This window comes from Nothoprocta perdicaria, unplaced genomic scaffold, assembly GCF_003342845.1.
Source record: "Nothoprocta perdicaria isolate Ctin4 unplaced genomic scaffold, notPer1 scaffold_138, whole genome shotgun sequence".
In the NCBI taxonomy this organism is placed as follows: domain Eukaryota; kingdom Metazoa; phylum Chordata; class Aves; order Tinamiformes; family Tinamidae; genus Nothoprocta; species Nothoprocta perdicaria.
The window spans coordinates 1,374,292-1,387,363 of record NW_020454516.1 but is presented as its reverse complement, the minus strand read 5'-3'; positions in this window follow the sequence as shown (position 1 = coordinate 1,387,363).

Genomic DNA, 13,072 nt, shown 5'->3' with positions numbered 1-13,072 from the left:
TTCTCCAATGCTAAAATTAAAAAGCAGTTCTAGCTTCAGCCAAAGGCAGTCAAAGCCTCTTATCCCAGGAGCAGCAGACTCCTTTGTTTAAGTGAGATTAATAATACTTGCTTGACTGCTTTACTAGCACAGTCTCCAAACTTCTAACTGGAAGAGGCAATCCCATCTCTTTCATTCTGTAGTTGCTCCCTTGCAAGTAAAGAAGTAAATATTGCTGTAACTCTTCTAGCTGCATGTTTTACCTGTGTTACCTAAGGTGGGTTTCAGTTTTCTTATGGGATGCCAGGTTGTTCTTCTAGTAAAAAGAAGGCAGAGAACAGAAGACTTGGGGAGAACAGGAAGGAGTGCATGTAAGCACCTTAAATACTACTGCACTATATCCTTGCTGTTTAAGCATATATATTTTTTCCTCTGTTTCCTCTAAATCYTTAAGAGTTTATCCATGGAGAAAACAACTGTCTTCAGACCTTTTGGATAATTGGAGAGGTAGGGAAAGCTCGTACTGTGATTAATGTCTTCTCATGTTCATACAAAGCCCAAAAACTCTAGGTTCTACCCAGGGACCGAAAGGACTGGAAAGAAAATTCCAGTAATTTTCTCCATCACACTTGAAGACTGCACATTTTAAAATATGTGTGCAAGAAAATGCCACAATGCACTTTCTTACTCCTTTTTGAAAGGTACAGGCTTATGAAAGGAAAAAGTATATGCATCTGCGTCAAAAAATTGTAATAAATCACACTGTTGTTGCAGTAGGGTTTTTTGCCATACCTTAATAAACACTGCCGAAGGAAAGAAGTCCTTCATTTATTTTTAATTCTAAAAGCTCTTGTAAGGTTGTTTAAGGGTTCTGTTAAAGCAACCTTCTCCAGGAGACACCTTTTTTTGTAGAGTGATGCTCTACAAAAGTGAGTGATACACTCTGTGTATCAGAACAACTACAAAATTAAACTTGGTCCCTGATCAGCTATCACATGATGTATTTACCTAATCAAGAGATGATTCCAATTTGTTTCTGCTCCTGTGGTGAGTTTTTATTTCCCCTTGGCTTCCACGACAAACAATTTAACAGGAAGTCTGATATGCTCGTTGCTTGCAGGCTTAATTGGTTTGAGAGTTTGCAATAGTGGGTTGCTGCTTAAGTGTTCTTTGTATTCATGTGTCTGCACTTTTTTTTTTTTTTTACTTTTTTCCTTATGTTTGAGTATGAACATGACCTAAAAGAAGTGGCTGATAGAGCTCGGTTTGCTTGGAGCAGACAGAGATTTGGGGGAGTCTTTAGGGCTGTCTACAACTACGTAATGAGAGTGTGTAGGGGAAAACAGATCCAGGCCTTTTYGGAGATTTGAATTGTATTAGATTTAGAATTTGGAATTAGATTAGAATTAGATTTACTTCTGGAAGGTTTCTACATGGAAGAATTGACAATTTAGGGACCTGGCAAAGTTCATGCTACGGCAGAGAGAGTCTCAGGGAAGGCTGGAGCCTGCTCAGCATAAGGGGTATGTGTTTTGTCATGTAATCCCTGCATGTTTGGCATAAGAAGGTCCTAAAGAACACAGCAGATTGCAAATCCAGCTTTCATGCTAGTGAAGGCAACATTAGCCTGATCTTTATGTGTTTATGTGTTTTCCAAAGAGTTTTCCATTTCCAGCAATGATAGAGAGAAGAAACTACACTTTTGGCAGAATGAACAAAAGACACATTTCAAGTTTTTTTGTATCTATTGCAAAAAACCAGTGATTGCAAGTAAAGCTAGAAACTCTAGCCCTATGAATGAGTCCAAAACAATGGATCTGCCCCGTTCCTTATACAGACACATAAAAATCTGCACTTTSTTCATATTTATGAGGCATCTTTTCAGATCCGTAGGATTTGAAGCTTGCTTTATAGCAGGAAAGAAAACAGAATAGCTCAGTTGCAGGGTGCTTTCAAAGCACCGGGAAGGAGTGAGATGGATTTATAATTCTGATCTCCTGAAAGAGTTTATTAGCATTTTTCCTCTTTTTTTCCTGCTGTCCATGTTTTGAGGATTTTTGTAATTTATAGATGTATTTTCCATTACGAATAGTAAGTCCTAGAAGATAAGAACAGCTCGGATAAAATGAAAGAGGCACTGATGTAAACGTAACTATTTGCAACTGAGAATTCAGGCAATTATTTTGTGCTCAAATACCAAGTGTTTTTGAAAAACAGATTCCAACAATTTTCAAGTTGTAGCCTTATAGAGGCACTTGACATGTATTGAATCAGAGTAAGAAAGGCGCAATGAGCTGCTTAAAAGGAAGCACTGTGGATGAAGGTAAACAAATTTATGAGGAAGMTGTGATCTTAAGTTTGGGTAGAAATAAGTCCCATTGTGTTAGCCTTGTGAAAGCTCTTCTTGCTAAAAATTCTATTGCATAGTTGCTTTTCTCCAAATCTGSTAACCACAATCATCAAGTATTTTGTAACAAAATGCCATGAAGGATTTGCCTGGAGACCCGTGCCTACTTTCTTTCAAAAAGAAAGGCCGTGCATGCCTTGCTCATGAGGAAARGAGAAGCTCACAGACCCCAGGGCCATGTTTGGGGGTGTTTTCCTCAGCTCCAAGGACGTCTTTTTGCTCATCCCGCTTGACATGGGCCCACAGGGAGACCTGTGCTGCTCATCCGCCATCTCACCACCAMCAACCCGCAGCCGCCATTTCACTGCCGCCATCTCACCACCTCCCCGCTTCACACCCCAGCTTCTGTGGCTTCTCCCTCTGGGTTTTCCTGCCCAAATGCCCACTAACTTCCCTGGAGAGGTCCCTCTTCACTACAACCAACTTTGGTAGCAGAGATTTGTATCCCAYGGGGGTGTTTCAGCTAGTTGTGATGCCCTGTGCCACCCCTCTAGTCAAAATGGACTCCTATGTGTGGTACAGCCAAGGGCCTGGGGGGGCGGGAAGGCCTGATAAGGCTTCTGTTGCACTGGGAAACACTTAAATAAATAAATAAACAGATAAATAAATAAATAGTTTTTTTTTTAGAGCCTCCAGATGGAGCTAGAAGAGAGGGATTTGCTGGGTCAGCAACATGCCCGTCCCCCTCGACATTCAGAGGTGCACACTAAGTGACTGACGATTTCCCTAGGAGGATTCCTGTCACATATACATTCTGTACGTTTATCCATTAAATCCTGTGCGTGTTGTCCCTCTGAAATGCAGCCAGACTTTATACCAAAAAAAAGTGACTGCTTAAAAAAAAAAAATCTAATTCAGCAAGATTTCCACAAATTTCCTGAAGTGTAAATATCCCTGTAGCAATATTTTTGAATTTGCACATGAGACTTGTGTTGGTTTTACAATTTTTGGCTTCCTGTTACCTAAAATGGAGCAAGGCTTTATTAGATTTCTTGTCAGCAGTGACTATTCACTAGGATGTGCAATAAATAATAGCTCATTTGTTTCTGCTTCTTCGCCTGCATAAAGTCTAGAAGAAGTTGACACCTGGTCTTCCTAGAAGAATATGCTTCCATGAGAAGCATTTTGTGCCGTTCCCTTCTATATAACGGAACTAACATTTGTCAGCAACCCTTGATGGAAGATAACTGTGAGGGAAACAACCATTACAAAAGTCTCTGAGGTTTTGGTAGCAAATTTGTGTAAAGGAAGAAAACAGATGACACTCCATTGCCTCTGGGCATAAAAGGTGAGGACATGTTAGTGTAGGGCTGAGACAAGAGTGTGAAATGGGAGACGACAAGGCTGGAAGGCTCTACCAACCCGCTCTGCATGGAGCAGAAGAAGAGGTTCTCCTCTCTGAGAGGTCCTCAGAGCAGCTGAGGTTCTTGGCCAAAGCTCTGCCCTCAGYAGTCCCACCTCAAAGAGAAGAGCACTGAGACTAGGACAGTGGCTAACAGAATATTAAAAACCAAAATACTCTTCCTTGCCTGTTTATGTGTTTGTTCTAAAGTGTAGCCAAGGCCTGAGCTTGGAGCAAGGTAATGTTAAATGGCTGCGCTTTGCAGCTTTGGTTCTTTGACCTAGGAGAGTCCCAGTGGAGTTACAGGAGTTACAGGCAGCCCTAGCAGACTGGTGGATAGAACTGTGCAGATSAAGGTCTTGCTCTCCCTCTTTTTGTCTGTTTTATGCTTACATTGGAGCTTCCTACTCCTAGCTCGGTGATGGCAGAATGGGACGCTACACCTCAGCCGCCTTAGTTCACAACCTTAGGTTTTATAGGCCTGCCTGGACAATTATAGCAAGTTTGCACTAAAAAGCACACTGCAAAYTGCAGTGATGAGTCTGTAAGTGGATCTGGCAACTTGTGCTGGAGGTGCAAGGCACACAGGAAAGTCACTGCCCCTAAAGCAGCCTTGGCTTCTCTGTCGGGGCTCTAAGAGTTTGGGGCAAACAATGATTGCTGAATCATTGTCTCCTCAGTTCTTCCTCCCACTCATGCTCCTGGGACCAGGACCACTGCTGAGGTTGGCTGATGAAAACGAGACGTGTGAGAATATGAATAGACCTGTAAATATGTATGTGTGAATATCTGTGTATCAGTTGACTTTGAGGAGCACTCAAGCACGATGGTTATCGTGAGCCCTGTTTGATGGAGCTGGTTTGTGGCTGTCGGAATGAAAGTTTCCGTTGCAGCTGCAGAATGCAACATTTCCCCTATTTTCTCGCCTGTATCATTTGTTAGAAATAAAAAGTAGCTATTTTGCTGAAAAAAACCCTCTGTAAGTGGCAGAAGCATGCATATTTTGCTCATGTTGAACTTCCCACTTCAGGAAAACAGAACATTTTGCCCAATGTGTCATTTGCTGATGTTTCCTTTCTCTGTCACTCTGGAAAGTGGATGTTTTCCTGGAGTGCTGCCTGTTACTGTTTTTGCTATGARGCACTCACTTTCTGCTAAGCTTTCTTCAGCTGGGCAGAAATCCTCTTTGATTTGCAGTATCTAGGGAAAGCAATACATATGGATGGCTTTTTCTAAGACTTCTCCCTCTCCTGCCTCCCAGCTCTTTGCTCTCCATCAGGTCTAGCTCCTAGAGCTTTGTTTTATTTAATAGCAGGGTGTCACATATCTGTTTATCTTTCAGTCATCCCACACACACTCCTTGCTCTGTTTTTATATTGCTCACCACATGTGTGGTTCTGGCATGCAGGTTTTCTACATTATTCTCCAGCTGAACTTTCTGAGTCAATGTTTGCAGCTTTGGGCTGCGTGTTAATATTTAGCAGGGTTGCAAGATGCCTGAAAGAACTAATGGGTGAATGAGCTCTAGGAGAAAGAACTAACCCTTTCACAATTTCGTGGTGTCCAGCTCTGAGTATCTGTATCTGCATTAGTGTATGTGTCTTTGCATGCAAATATCAGAGCTTACACTTGTAATTTTTGAGCTCACATTATAGTAACAGTCAAATGAACCTGATTTTCACAGAAGCCACCTGAGATGCAGTTAGAGGTTTATGTGCAGAGGAACGGAGGGCTGATTGAGGGCACAGTGCTCACAACTCAGCCCTTGTGTACATCCAGAAATGTACTTTTTGAGATAGTGATCCTCTGCATATTCTCCTTTTGATAACTTTTGTTTGAATGAAGACAGCCATGAGAGCATCTTGCTGATTTATTTAGCTAAGATAGAAATGCTAGAAGTTACTTTGAATGGAGAGGGCTCTGTCATGTTAGATATGGTTGATAAAAACTTCCAGTCATTGATTTTTATCTGCATGATGCTTTTGCGCTCTGTTTGAAACTGTGCTTCTCTTACACAAAAAKGCAAGTCCCCCCCCAGATTGTACCTGTACCACAAACACGTCATGCCAATGGTGGAAACTGGAAAGCCAAACTCTTGGAAAATTTAGCAGGAATAAAATAAGAGGAAAAGGGAAGGACACACTTGGCCATTTGTGCTGTGGTTGGGCAACAGCCGCCTTCTGTGCTGAGGTAGGTTGGGAAGCAAGAAGCCCATGTGAGAGTGGTAATGAGGGCCCATGTGCTGTATCCATAGCAATCATATCCATAGCAATCATATCCATAGCAATGGATGTGGCAGACAAGCTCCTTGTCCTTTTCCTCCATTGAGCATCTGCTGGAGGCCTTCATGGACCATGAGAGACAAGCGCTTGGAGAGGAATGACGAGAGCAGCCTGCTCTCCTTCTCCGTTAGAGCACAGGAAGGAAGCGAGCCCCTCGTGCACCCTGTGTTTGCCTTTTCTGAGGCTTTTGTGCCATGGGATACCATGGTATCTCATGGCACTTGGTGAGGAGATCATTTCTGGATGTTCCTGTWCACTCAGATAGACTATTCATGCATTATGAGTATGCATAAGAACCAAATAAACAGTGACAAAAAATAGTTGCTGTTTTTCTATTTGGATCTCTGTGTRCCCGAGCTGTATATAAAGTTATAAGCAAAGCGAAGTCTGCAGGGAGGGACAATGTCTTTTATTACATCCACTCGTGCTTGTGGGAAAATCAGACTTTTAGACACACATTTTGCTCAGATTTTCACAGAAAGAAGAAATCCCTGTTTTTTTTTTTTTCCAAGTAAATTTGTTTGGTTTAATAATAATAACAACAAGTCCTTGAGGAAGAAAAGCTATTAGCAGACAGGCAACAATAGGAACAGAATGAACTTGAGGTCACCCATAGAGAGGGAAAAGGGTCCCCAAGAAAGGCAGCACTTACTCATACGTCACTTGGCCACTCTCTGGGACCTGCCTTGGACCTGCCTGTCCTCTGTGAAGCCATTAGGAGCCTCACACTGCAACCAAGTTGCCCATGAAATGTCGCACCCATGAGAAACATCCCTGTGTGCTGGGCTTTGCAGTCCCAGAAGTTTTGTGCAGACAGCAGGGACATCTCCTAAAAAAACACATGGTCCCAGGTGATTAGTATCTGTCGCGCTAAAGAAAGCAGTGAGAAGGGTTCAGACAGATGGGCTTTCCTCTAGGAAGCTGGCATGACAAGCTTACCAGAAATGAATTGTATGTCACCCTTCTTGAGTATTAAAAATAAACAGATTTTCTTTTCTACAGGTCCAACCTTTTCTTTTAATACTCAGCACCACAACAGTGAGTCTTTCACATCCTCATCCCAATTTTATCATGTCCTTGCCTACATCCAGCCAAAACCAAATATGTGTGCTGTTACGACTGGATATTTCACAGAGATGGGACATCACTGCAGAACGTAGGTCCTGAGGAAAACGTGAGTCATTAAAGACTTGTTAGAAACAGGGCCTTTCTGTACTAGAGGCCAGTCTTTATCACAAACACATGATAGGCACAGCTCCAGGAGCAGAAAAAACGCCTGTATTCATACCCCAACTTGCACACATGTTTGTTGGTGCTAGGGATATTATTGCCTCTTATAAACCCTGGAGAAACATGACCACCTCAGGAGGTCCCCTGTCCAGCTCCCTGCTCAGAACAAGGTTGGCTGCAAGATCACACCAGGTTTTCTAGGGCTGCTCAAGATCCAGTTGGATCTTGAAACCAAGAATGGAGATTCAAATCCTTTCTTAGCCTCATAGGGATTTTTTTCCTTTAATACCCAGTCAGAATCTCCCTTGTTTCAACCAGTGTCTATTGTCCCTTGTTCTTCTACTATGTACCGCTATGTGAAGAGCCTGGCTCCATCTMCTCAGCAGTCTTCTTGTAGGACTTCTTGTAGGACTGCTTTTAAGTCCACCAAAGCCTTGTCTTCTCCTGACAGAGCAAACCTCTGTCCCTGATGGCCTCTCTGAACTGTCTCCAGTTTATGAACTTTTCTCCTGTACTGGGGCAGAATCCAGATGCTATTGAATGAGTGGTGAGTAAAGTGGGACAACCACCTGTATGCAGGATGTTTGTCTTAAAATTGAAAAAATGCTCAGGGAGACCCAAGTCAGTGATGCAGCGGTCTGGGTTTTGTCTGAAAGGAGCCTTTGTTCCTAAAAATCATTACTATAAAGGTGAGTATTAGGTACAAACAGTCGTTTGGGCTTGTCTTCAGATCCCAGCCTCAAAATTGACCTCATGTTTCACCTTCCAACTGGTGTGTGGGCAGTTAAGATATTTTGCACAGCTCACAGTGCCAGCAAAGATATAAATACATATAAATATATATTATATATAATACATATATTTATATATATTTGCTGGTATAAGCTAGACAGCAGCAGCCAAACCAAAGTTTTCACTTGAACCAGGAGATGTCCCCACAGGGCAGCTGCACGTGGCTCAGGGAGGACAAATGGGGAGGCTGCCAGCAAACCCTGCAGAGCTGGACATGCAATTGGATAGTTCATATATTTTTTAAAGGGCCAACCTTTTGTTTGTGCCTTACGGTAGGAGCGGTGCTCCCCTTTCATTCTAAGAGAAAAAGAGCAAATCTTTTCTAATCTCCTTTGAATTTGCAGTTGAGGTATCCCTTGGTTCAACAAACATGGAGGGAGAGGAGCTCTATTTACCTCTTCTTCCCCAATTCCCAGTGTCCTGGCTGCCAGGTGGGRGCAGAGAAGTGATCTAGAGAAGTAAATTTTCCCATCTGGCAAAAAGAAACTTCACAAAAAGTGATCTAAAGTCATCTCCTTGATGCAGATTTTTTCCATTGCACTTTGTGTTCTTCTGCTCCAAGGAGCACAAGGGTGGCATAACGCTATGTCAGTTCCTACTGCTCTATGATTGTATCTGCAAGGTGAGATTAGGAGCAGTTGCCCCTGTGTCCAAAATTTTGAAGGAGTGTGGCATTCTCCTGAGCGGTTCAGATCCTCCCAGGCAGGGATGAAAACCCCAGAAGCATCTTCTGGTTGAGTTCTGAGCACCCTGACAGACACACCTGAAAGCACAATCTGCTATAGGAACTGGCTCTCCCTTCTTTTCCTTTTCTTCAAAGTCCTGAAACAAAATGCTCTGTTTTGGTTCACAGGTGTCCTCGGCCAGCTGGCAGCACTGTTCCTAATGCCCTACGGGACACCATTGGCCTYCATGGCCTCAAGGGCACATTGCTGGCTCATGGAATGAGAGTTTTATTCCAGGAGAACAACATAGGGCTGGACTAATGTGGGTGCTTTTCCCCACTGGCATTTTTAATTTCCAGTCTGGAGAAGTCTACAAATGGATAACTGAACAAGACCTGACTAGAAACATCTGTCCTCTGTAGCGTCTCTCCAAACCTTGAGCCCAGCTGCCTAGGTTTGTAACATGGCTCAGAAGAACCTATGGAGAAGAAAGATGCATCTTGGCCAAGTGATGAGTAGCTGATATCTTATTTTGGCCTTTGGATACCAGATGATGATACCAGTGAATGGACACAGCGGGGCAGTGCATTCAGAGTAWCTGCATATGTGAGTGGGGAAGACATAGGTACCACACACCTGAAGGTCCCAAATCCCCAACAATCTCCTCACAAGCCACAGATCAGATCGTCACAGCTTTGGGAACTGATGCTTGTCCATTCTGAGGAACCTGCATCGATTTGCATGCACCTTCCTCAAGACAATGAGCTATTCCAAATTCTGACTTCTAGCTGTGCCTGGCACAGTGAGAATTTTGGAAAACTACTTGAATTCTATAGAAAAAATATGCTAGAAATATATCCTACAAAGTTCACCCTACTTACAYAGCCGACATATCAAAACCACCATGTATAAGGCCCCTAAGCCCGTCAGAGTGAAAGATATTCTTGATCGTTATTGCTAATCTCCATCTCTTTTTTTTTCATTTTATGAGGCAACTGATTTCTGATATATCCACAAAGGGGGTTACTAGGTCCAGTGCTACTCATCGGTAAAATCCTTCTCAGAAATGGGAGTGATACTGAAGCAAATAAACGGGGATCTGACTCAGAGGGCTTTTACGTGGTGTTTCTTAGCCCTTGACGTGGGAGCACTCCTGGTGTGCAAAGACATGAGGAGATGGCCAGGGAAATGACTGCAAAAAAAAAAGCCATTCACGCATGTATATCCTCATGTACACAGTTGAGCAAACAGACTCAAGGAAACAGAAAAGAAACAGAAAAGAAATGATAAATGATTACTCAGAATCTAGACTTYATTTTTTTTATTGACCTCAAAATGAGAACACGGTGATAACATTGCTTAAAGTGGCTCCTGAATATTTTTCAAGAAGGCTGAACTGAATAAGCMCAAGAAACGCAGAAAAAGGTCAAGTGACCTCAGACTGAAAGTCAACACTGGAGAGGTGCCACCTGACCAAACTGCTCTGTGATTTYGCAACAAATTTTACTATTGATTTGGACTGGAGTTTGGTCACGGACTTCAATAAAAGCAGATCCGGGCACAAAATCAATGTTGTTTCTCACCCTTACTTTTAGTCCATTATTTGCTAGTGATGGCACCAGGTATTCTTCATGACGAGGGGGTTTTGTCTTTCCTTGGTTCATTTGTGAGCTTAGTCTTAAAATATCTTCTTCCTGTCTAGTATGTAAGTCTTACTGTGCTTGCTCCTGAGGAATCTAGTCTGTCTAGACAACTTATTCACTAACAGAGCTTTAATGAGATCCCTCATTTTCATTTTGAGGGTCCTTTTTTTGTTTCCATTGTATATCAACATCTCCAATTTACTCAGATAAAAGATAAGGATGTTTCTTCTGTTTTTGAATGCTTTGAAAATAGATTTTTTTTTTGTATTAATAAGAAAAGATCCTTTCTAACTTTTTATTTCAATAGAAGGCAGGTTTTTGACTCTAGCACTGATTAACTTCTTGAGAGGCGCAGAAAACTCGTCAAGAAAAAGGACAAAAGGACAGTGAGCAAGGAAATGAGGCAAAGGATCCAGTAGCCTGAAGCTCAAAAAGAGTGCCTGAATATTGAAAGTAGAACCTATAGCTGCCATAGAAAGACAGCGGGTCTGGCAAGATGCAAAGGTCACTTCAGTTTAGGAGAAGGTTTAAATTAGGATTTAAGGATTAAAGGGAAGGAGAAGGATTAAATGGAAAGGTGAGGAGCAGGAAGAGAGTCGGGTTGGTTTGAGTGAGAATTGCAACAGCTGCAGAGCATGAGAAAAGTGGGGTGCAAACTGTGAAGATGTACAAACACGYTGGGATGAGGAGAGTGAGGACATGAGGAGAAGCTGGTACGCAGAAGTGCTGAAGGAGGGAAGAAATAGAAATGGGTGGAAATAGAATTTAGGGAAGAAATAGAAATGAGTGGAAGTARAACTTAGGGAAGAAGTAGAAATGGGTGGAAGTAGAACTTAGGGCAATGGAGATGGGTTTTTGAGCGCTGTGGAAAGGAGAGAGGTCCTGGTGGGAGGCCGAAATAGGGCAGGAAGGAGGATGCTGCTCAGAGGTGCCTGTTATCCTATTAGCGGATCCCTGCTCCGGCAGGTGTGAGATTAGCGGCAGTGCCGTCATACCTGACGCGTGAAGGAAGCCGGCCAAGGAGCAAGCTGCAGCCGAGGCCGTGAGGAGGCAGCTGTGAGAGCACAGGGCAGCCAGGTGCCTCCAGCGTGTTTGCTTTGGCCCTGGCAAGGCCAACGCGCGCGGCGGGAACAAAGCGGAGCGTGGATGGCAGCTGGCGATGGCTGCGGTGGGATGGGCTTCGTTTTCCCTGCTGGAGCCACAGCTTGGAGGCAGGGATAGTGAATAAACGTTGCTCTGCTTCTCAGGCCTACAAAGAAGTCAGGGCAGAAGCCAGCATGAAAAGGGAAAGGAAAAGCTTAGAAGGAAATCCTTCAGATAAAGAAAAAAACAAAAAATGAGGCAATGATAATAGGAAAGGAGTGGCGTCTATGCCTGGTCCAGAGCACAATGTTGGGGCAAGACTTGAAAAATATTGCAAAACTCGCATGAAAGATGATGTTCCTCACGTCATCACTGAGCTGACTCTTTAAGTTAAAGCAAGAGCATCTGGAGTCTGCAGGCTTCCTCTGTGCTGGGAAGACTCTTATCTCTGGATCTTTTATCTCTGGACCTTCCCATGGAGCAAACCCTGGAACAATCCATCTCTGGATATATCCAGGAGCCAGGATAGCACAAATCAGGATGAGGGTCTGGAGGGAAAGAGCACCAAAAGACACATTTCCACATTGTTTCTTGCTTCCTTCCCCCAACAAGTGTTGTGAGGAGGCTTGAACCCTTCTCCCGTTTGATCAAACAAGATAAGCATCTCCAGGGTTCCTCACAGGACGTTACTGGCATCAGACTCCAAATGGAAACAGCCTCAGCTAGRCTGCTGTTCTGCGAGGCTTGTGCTCTCCTGGAGCAGCTAAATTCACACTCTTCTTGGGTAAAACACCCAGGCGTTTCAGCCAGGCGCTTTCTCCCACTCAACCATGGCAACGTTGGCGTGTTTTTCACTGCCAACATACATTGCTAATGGGCCAAGCTCACCTCAGCACACAGCAGCACGGCCAGAAAGCAGCAAAGTGAGTGAACTGGTGGCGTTTCGTGAGGCCCTTGCAGCCTGGGCTTCTCYGTACATCCCGGAGCACAGAGACGGTGTGGGAAAGGCAAGAGTCCAAGCTGGAGAAAATAGGAGCGGGCTCTCCCTGCTGCTCCCGCGTGATTTTTTACTGCCACCTTTCAAAGATAGTTTGTGGCCTTGGGCATCTGAGCATGACGGGGCCATCAGGACCTGCCTTCCCTCCTTCTGACTCATTCCCTACTCGTATTCCTCAGGTATGCAGAAGGGGAGGTTGCAGCACTTTTAGGGAACCTTCATCTAAACAGCTTCAGCTGGGTCTGAGAGCTCATCTCCCACGTATATGAAGGCAGGCTCTTCCCAGGGGACCACGCTTCCCAAAAAACGTGTGCTCCTTACATCAATGGATGTAGTGCTTTGGTGCTTAAGGGCTCCTCTTCCACTTACGCTGCTTGACTGAATCAATATTATAAAGATGAATTGTTTGGCCAAACGACTGTTTCCCTTTCAGGGTGAATACCTTTGTGTTTGCTTCTGTACATGATTGCAGTCTTCTTTGAGAGTTGTATTACATTTATGTGAGGGAGGAAAAAGCAATCCTTTATCCACAGCATCTATACCCCAATCTAACCGGGCCCTAGCACCACCAAACTGCGAAAAAGAAGATGAACCTGGGAGGTGAATTACTATCCTAACAACCTCCTTGTTTAGTTGTACAATCCTCACTGAA